This window comes from Ixodes scapularis, unplaced genomic scaffold (assembly GCF_016920785.2).
Source record: "Ixodes scapularis isolate PalLabHiFi unplaced genomic scaffold, ASM1692078v2 PGA_scaffold5__190_contigs__length_132052651, whole genome shotgun sequence".
Classification (NCBI taxonomy): domain Eukaryota; kingdom Metazoa; phylum Arthropoda; class Arachnida; order Ixodida; family Ixodidae; genus Ixodes; species Ixodes scapularis.
In genome coordinates, this window is record NW_024609880.1 from 84,697,243 (window position 1) to 84,706,016 (window position 8,774).

General features: G+C 47.5%; 1 pseudogene; it reads right to left on the reverse strand.

The window, feature by feature from the left end:
* Window positions 1–7,492: 7,492 nt before the first annotated feature.
* Window positions 7,493–8,372, reverse strand: LOC121838182 (annotated as a pseudogene).
* Between the last annotated feature and the right edge of the window lie 402 nt (window positions 8,373–8,774).

Sequence of the window (8,774 nt, forward strand, 5' to 3'; positions counted from 1 at the left end):
AGACCAGGCCATAACATACTTAGGTGCCTTTCACCAGTGGCGTACCAACTTGGTTTTGAGTGGGGAGGAGGTAAACTAAACCCCTTTCCCCTCCCCTCCTCCTCCCCCCCCCCCCCCCCCCCCCCCCGGGGGCCGAGGAGCGGTGCCCTTGGTATCCGTAGGGCGCTGCCAGCCAGTGTTTGCCCTGCATTGTGGTGGCTGTTTTAGGGGGGGGGGGGGCAAAACACATGACTTGCCCCCCCCCCCCCCCACTCTAAGAACTGGGTGACAAGCGCCCCCCTTGACCCCCGTCGGTAAGCCCATGCCTTTCACAGCCCTGGTCCTGCCACACCTAGAGTATCGCAGCTCCATATGAGACTCCTGTGAGGTTGATCTTGTAAGATCAGTTGAAAGTGTTCATCGAAGGGCAACTATACACTATTCTTCGGCAGCCAAGCTCACTCCGGATCACTCACTGCTTTGACATTGGCTAGAATTCTGGCCCTTCACTGGACGACCAGAGTTGATCTCAAGTGTGGCCCTCCAGCGGGTTGTCTTATTATGCCTCCTAAACAGCGTTGTGGAACTGCAAGTTCATGAGGCAGCACTGAAGGGAGTTGTTTGCAAGAATTGTGCTGGTGCCTTTCAACCGTTTCGTACTGTAGAGCAACAGCCTTCCTTCTTGGTGTGGTCTTGACTGTTCTGGCAATCCCTTTATTTGCACTCACGCAGAACCCCCCTAACAATCATCACAAGCTCGAAAACATCTGTAGACAGGAAACTCGCTACCTTCACTCCCACTGAGGTAGAGCAGTGCCTATGTGCTTTAACGTGAATTGCAGACTTTTACTTGATTTCTATTTTGTGTTTCCCCCCCCCCCCTTTTATTTGTTCCTTTTGCAGGGTACTGCGGGTTTCTTTGTATAGTCCTTGGCCTCTTTACTATAACGAATTGTTCTTAGCAGGATTAAACGATAAAAGCACCTCTAACACTTTTATCCCCTACTATGGTACTCTTTGGCACACAACTGTACTATTTTATTCAACCTGACGAAAAACGGGTTTTATGTCCGTTAACTAAGAAACGGACACACTGTCCGTCAGAATTACGACAAAGTGTTTGTAAAATTACGGAATTTTTTTACGGTGATAGCGTAAAAAGTAGAGAAAAGGGATGGAGAGAAATTTGGCACCCCCGATAAGCTGGAAAAACGTCCGTTCCCACCTTGGCCGCTTCAGCGGTTCATAACTTGAGAACACCAAAAAATCTGACGAACTCGCCGTTTACGTCTTCTTTTATTATAGCAATTGCCCGAGAACATATATTTTTTTAGAGAAAAACTAAAAATTCGACCGAAACTTTGTGTCTGAGTTGAGATGAAATCACCCATATAATATATAACGGGAATGAGTAAAGATTAACAAGTGGAGTCATAGTAATATTGTGAACGAAGAGGGGAGGATGTGATTATAGAATTTATTGAATTCAACCGCTTCTGGCCCAATTTTTCGTCAGCTCCCTTTTCCTTTCCTTAATTTTAATGCAATAAATTCTATAATCGTTTTCTGCCCTCTTTGTTTACAATATATATATATATATCAGGGTGTCGAACCGGAACCGAACCGAACCGAAAACCGGAACCGAACCGGTATTTTTTCCGGAACTGAACCCGAACCCGAACCGTTATATTGTTATCGCGATGAACCCGAACCGGAACTGAACCGAAAAAAAAATGACGGTTACCGGCTAATGTCAAAACGGTTCGGCCACGCGCTGTTGACAATGAATGTGCTGTCAATGCCATTTGTTTTTTAAGTGCCGTCAACTGACACACACCTCGCTTACATATTTTTCTTCTCCACTCAGTCTTAGGAATATAAACGCTGCATCCATGAATCTTGACAAATGCTGCATCCATGAATCTTGACATAGGAACCAGTATTGCGCTGGTCGCGGCTTGCACGGAAAAAAAAGAATTAAAGAACTCTTTAAAAAAAATCGCGTCACTGGATTTCATTTTTCTACAATCTCGTAAATCCTAAATGCTGCTGTGTGCTCATTTCATAACACGTTTCTAGAACGCGCGAGTTCTTGAAGCTTGCTTCCCTCGGAATAAGAAAAGAAAAGGCTGTGGAGTTTGATAATAATGCATCCGGTTTCGTATGGGCACTTAGAAGCTAACATATTTGTGAGACAGCGAACTCTTCTATTTTAATATTTATCCTATTACGTCCTTCTGGCGTTGCGATCGGTGAAGTGTTTTTCATATTCCGTATCTTGTTTAATGAAAACTTCTTTAAGGGTCTAATTTGAGTTACCGAAGGCTAGTTCAAATAAAGAAAGCTGTATTTTCTCCCCACTGTTCCTTCAATTGCTTAACGCCAAGGTGGCGGGATAGTTAGCGAGTTCTACTTGTAAGTGGGTTTGTAAGGAGGTCGCGGATTTTACAGCTATTGCGTCGGACCCAATTAGATGAAGTCCGAATGCGTAAACGTCGGTGAGGTAACCTTTGAGTGCACATAAAGAAACCATTCCTGGTAGAAATCCCTGATCCTTACACTACAATGTATCCCGTTTCGTATGTGCTGATTTCAGATGTTTTATTTGTAAATTATTTTGATGTTGCAATTCGTCATTTATAAATTCCGAACCCGTTCGCGGATCGAATTAATCGAACCGGAACTGAACCGGAACAAAATAAATTTACCTGAACATGAACCGTAACCGAACCCGTATTTTTTTCGGTTCGACACACTGATATATATATATATATATATATATATATATATATATATATTTGAGGGTTGGGCAGGTTGGTGATCATATGGTTGGGAGGCCCGACGGGACAGCGGACACAAAGGGAGACACAGACAAGCGCTGTGTCTGTGTCTCCTTTTGTGTCCGTTGTCCTGTCGCGCCTTTTAATCATTTTGATATTCATTTTCTTTCTTTTTATTTCTAGCTTTAACATTGTTCCCTTTCAGGTCTGGCTCCTGCATGCCCCACAAATTAACACAAAATGACCGTGCCCCTTTTTTTTTGAGACAACACTTTATTTATCTTATATAACCTTTGTCTATTGTACGCTATTGTCCAGGTCACCCCTGCCCGCTCGGACACAAAGTCACCCTGCGCCCTCTCTCAAGAAGCTACCACTGTCATCCCACCGTCCTTGAAACTTGGCCCCGACCGTCAAGCTTCTTCACCCCGATACGAACTGCTCCACGCTTCCCTCTCACGAAAGCTCCAACCGTCACTCCGCCGAAATTTGGACCCTACGGTAGCATTGTATAATGGTTTGCCCATCTGGAACTCTTCCTAGGCTTCTTTGGAAACTCCAACCGGCATCCCGCCGTTTTCGAAACTTAGACTCGACCGTAGCATTGCATAAATACCACCCGCGTTCATCTGTAAAAGTTCTTCCTGACGAAGGCCGGACTCAGGCAGAAACGTCGAAGAATAAATCGTCCGTTGTTGCTGTTTTCACCAAGGGTTCTTTTTCTTCTCAGTTATATACTCAAGCTTTCGGCCTCCCACCACCGTGCCCGTTATATATATATATATATATATATATTGTTACGATGAAAACGATGATGATTTATTTATAGCTGGGTAATGGTGGGAGACAGAGGATTGAATCCCTTGCTGCGAGCGCGCCGGCAATCCTCTACCTCTTCTTTCTCTAATCATATCATGAGCTCTGTAATATTACCCCCCCCCCCCCCTCCAAGAAGCCACGACGTCTCATCGTTGAGCTACGTGGTCGTTGGGAGGATGTATGGCTTGAGCCGAAGCACGTGGACTGTTTCTCTTTCCCTGCGACGTCTGTCATTTTGTGGCTCGAGGGCTTCAATGACATATGTAACGTCGCTCAACTGGTGATGAATCCGGTATGGTCCCGTACAGCGGTGGAGAAGTTTCTCAGCAAGTCCGACATGACGTTGTGTTGTCCACAGCAATACAAGGTCACCAGGAGAGCATTTGATGTGTCGATGAGAGCTATCGTAGCGGGCACACTGGCGTTCTTGTGAGTCAAGCGTGCGTATGCGAGCTAATTGACGAGCTTCTTCAGCCCGACTTATGGCATCGGATGTAAATTCGGTGAGGGAAGCGTCTGGTTGGGGTTGAAGGAGGGAATCAAGCATTAATGGTGGTTCACGGCCGAAGAGCAGAAAAAAAGGTGTGAAACCCGTAGTGTCGTGGCGGGATGAATTATATGCAAAGGTGACGTATGGCAGTGCATCATCCCAATTTTTGTGATTTGACGACACGTACATTGACAACATGTCAGATAACGTTCGGTTCAGCCGCTCAGTGAGCCCATTCGTTTGTGGGTGGTAAGCGGTCGTCACTTGATGGTGGACCGAGCAGGCCTGCAGTACTTCAGACACAACGCGTGACAGAAAGGAGCGTCCACGGTCACTGAGAAGTTCTCGCGCTGCGCCGTATTTTAATATGACGTCCTCCAAAAGAAACTGGGCCAGGTCAACGGCAGTACTGGTTGGGAGAGCGCGTGTGACTGCATAACGAGTGGTGTGGTCTATTGAAACTGCAATCCAGCGGTTTTCAGAGCGTGACAAAGGGAATGAATGGGCCGAGGAAGTCAATCCCCAGACGATCGAACGGGTTGGTCGGAGGGTGCAGTGGCTGAAGGAGCCCTGATGGCCTGATGGTTTGTTTCTTTCGACGTTGACAAAGGTCACATGAAGAGACATACCTCTTTACAGTTCGGTACATGTCCGGCCAGTAAAAACGTTCCTTTACCTTGCCGTAAGTGCGAAGAAGACCCAGGTGACCTGATGAAGGTGCGTCGTGTAGTTCGTGAAGAACTGTAGCCCGTAGGTGTTTAGGAATCACGACAAGCCATGGTAATCCTTCGGGTCTGAAATTCTGGCGGTGTAGAATGTTGTCGCGGATACGAAAGATTCCCGGGGACGGTTGGTTAGCGTCAACTGAGAGGCGTCTTATAAGAAGCTTCAGAGCTGGATCACGACGCTGTTCGTGACCGAGGTTGAGGAGCTGTGATATCGGTAGAACTGGGAGTTCAGTTGAATCGGTGTTGTTGTTAGCTGGACTTACCGGGTAACGAGACAAACAGTCGGCGTCCTGATGCATCTTTCCTGATTTGTATACGATGGTGAAATCATATTCTTGAAGGCGGAGAGACCAGCGTCCAAGGCGACCAATGGGATCTTTTAATGACGAAAGCCAACAAAGGGCATGGTGATCAGTGATGACACGGAAGGGGCGTCCAAAAAGGTATGGTCGAAATTTGGAGACCGAACATACCACTGCAAGGCATTCTTTCTCGGAAATGGTGTAATTTCACTCAGCAGGTGAAAGTAGTCGACTAGCATAAGCAATTACCGTTTCCTTTCCGAACTGATGTTGCGCGAGAACTGCACCAATACCGTGACCACTGGCGTCGGTGCGAATTTCAGTGGGTGCCGTGTCATCGAAATGGCCGAGAATGGGGCTGGAGGTCAAAGCATCTTTCAGATGGGCAAACGAAATCTGATGATGATCCTTCCATTCGAAAGCTTGATTTTGTTTCAGGAGAGATGTCAATGGGAGTGCTATGTGTGCGAAGTCTCTGATGACGCGGCGTAAGTAGGAGCAAAGCCCTAAAAAGCTCCTGACGTCTTTTGAAGAAAGAGGCATTGGGAAATCTTTGACAGCCTTAATTTTTTCAGGGTCGGGTAGAACACCATGTTTGTCTACGAGATGTCCGAGAACTTTAATTTGTTGACTGCCGAACCGGCATTTAGCTGAATTTAGTTGTAGCCCCGCTTGTTGAAACACTGTGAGCACTTGGGTCAAACGTTCAAGATGTTTTGGGAAGGTGTCAGAGAAGATGATGACGTCGTCAAGATAGCACAAGCAAGTGACCCATTTTAGACCCTTGAGTAGACGGTCCATCATTCTTTCGAACGTTGCGGGGGCGTTACACAGTCCAAAGGGCATGACCTTGAATTCAAAAAGTCCGTCGGGCGTAATGAATGCCGTTTTCTCACGATCGGTTTCATCAACGTTAATCTGCCAGTAGCCGGCGCGAAGATCGATGCATGAGAAATATTCTGCTCCCTGTAGGCAATGGAGAGTGTCATCGATGCGTGGCAGAGGATTGACATCTTTTTTCGTGATCTTATTTAACCTACGATAATCGACGCAAAAACGCCATGAGCCGTCCCTCTTTTTTACTAAAACAACAGGAGAGGACCAGGGACTGGACGAGGGTTGGACAATGTTTCGCGACAGCATCTTGTCAAATTCCTGTTGAATAGCGCGCCGTTCGCTTGGCGAGACTCTGTAGGGACGATGGTGGATGGGAGGTTCGGAGCCGGTGTTGATTCTATGAGTAACTCTAGTTGTCTGGCCGAGAGGGCGGTTTGTCAGGTCAAATATAGTATGGTACTTGCAAAGTACGCTGAGGAGTTGCTGTGCTTCGTCTCTGTTCAAAGTTGGGTCAATCATGGTGGAAATGTGGGCAATGTCAGTCTCCGAGAGTGGTTGAGGAGGTTTGGGTGGCAAAACTTCTTCAGAAATGACGGCGACGGTGGAGTCAAGAGTCGGGAAGCTGTGCGCAATCGTCATACCTTTGGGGAGAATTTGTGGACTGCGAGGGATATTGAGCACCCATATATCGGTGGCACCATTCTGGATGGCTGCAATGCAGTGTGGTACGGCGAGTTGTTTTTCGAGCAATATGTTCACAATAGGTGAGATTATATAGTCACCGTCCTGGATCGATTGAGTGGTTGTGACATTGATCGCTACAGCCGACAAGGGTGGTATGCGTGATGTTTCAAGACAGCATAGCTTCGCCCCAATGGGGTCTGAAACATCGCAGGCCTCTGAAGCATCGAGTTCAATTTCGCCTTTAGCGCAGTCAATGAGAGCGGAGTGAGTGGCCAGAAAGTCCCAACCAAGGATGATTTTGTGAGGACAGCTTCTAAGGACTGTAAAAAGAACAAATGCGGTCTTGTGATGAAGGGTTATGCGAGCACCGCACATACCATGAGGAGAGATTGCGCCACCGTCAGCACCGCGCAGAATGTTTGTATCAGGTGGCGTCAGAACTTTTCTTAAGCGTCGTCTGAGGTCTTCGCGCATAATGGAAATAGTGGCTCCGGTATCAACAAGGGCAAATGTGCTAATACCGTCAATGTCGATCAGCAGTCGATTCTTGGCTATAGCGGCGATGCTTCGTGGAGGATTTTGGCTGGGGACTCTAATGCAGCCTCACCTCTTGAAGCTGCATTGGTTAGTTTTCCGAAGGTCGAAGGTCATGGGACGGCGACAGTTGGCGGCGGATGACTGGAGACAGCGACTGGCGACGGCGCGGCGATGGCGAACGATTGTTGCGTGACGAGCGATAAAATACTTGTTCATTCGCGGGGACCCCGGGAGACGGAGAGAAGTTTCCCCTGTAAGGGCGACTGGAGCTGGAAAATGGAAACCTGGGCTACTGGTTGCTCCATGGGTTGCGGCAATAGCGGGCGACATGACCAACTACGTTGCAATGGAAACAAATTGGCCGATTGTCGAGTGTTCGCCATGCGGCTGGGTCGCGACGTTGAGGCGGTCTGAAGACTGTTGCTGCAGTTGGAGGTTCACAGGGGCAACGATCTGAAATATGGTGGTCAGGGGTGGGTTGGAAGCGGGGGCATGAAGAAGCGCAGAGCTTCTCCATTTCCTTTCTGACGACACTTTGAGCAACAGCTATCGATACTGTCCCGTTCGGCGACTCGGAAGGGCGAGAAAAACCCTCACTAGGCATCATTGCTTCCAGCTCTCGGCGGACGATTTTGGTAATCTGTACCGAACTGGCATCTGCGTCTTCGCAAGATGATGTTGCTGGTGTGTTGGGCAAGCGGTTGAATTTGTGTGCTATCCTTCGTGTTTTAGCAGCTTCGAACCGGCGGCACTCCTTGATGACCTCGTCGACCGTCGAGCAGTCTTTGATTAGAAGCAGCTGGAAGGCATCGTCAGCTATGCCTTTTAGGATGTGCTCGATTCGGTCTGTGTCTGACATCTCAGGGTTAGCCTTGCGGCAGAGAGAGATGACGTCTTGAATATAGGTGACGTATGACTCTGTAGATGTTTGTACGCGGGAACCCAGCTTACGCTACGCAGACAGCTTACGCCCGGTGGGACGTCCAAAAAGATCTTGAAGTTTGGACTTACAGAGTTCCCAAGAGGTGATCTCTTCCTCGTGCGTTTCGAACCATGTCCGGGCGGTGTCTCGCAAGAAAAAAATAATATTCGCGAGCATGATAGTATTGTCCCATCGGTTATGCAAGCTTACTCTTTCATAGAGGTCGATCCAGTCTTCTATTTCCTGGTCGCCTGTACCGGTAAAAGGTCCGGGGTCCCGTGGCTTTGTGAGGACTAGGGGTGGCGGGGGCGTAGGTGGAGCGCCTTCGGGTGGTGTCGCTGGGGGTGGAGCCATGTTGGATGCGGGCGGAAGACTCCTGCTGCGAAGGTCCAGGTCGGGGATGGGTCCGCACCTTTACCAAAGAATGTTACGGTGAAAACGATGATGATTTATTTATAGCTGGGTAATGGTGGGAGAGAGAGGATTGAATCCCTTGCTGCGAGCGCGCCGGCAATCCTCTACCTCTTCTTTCTCTAATCATATCACGAGCTCTGTAATAATAATATATATATATATATATATATATATTTATATATGTGTGTATATATATATATATATATATATATATATATATATATATATATATATATATATATTAGAGCTGAGAAATTGATCGATTAACCTTCCGATTAATCG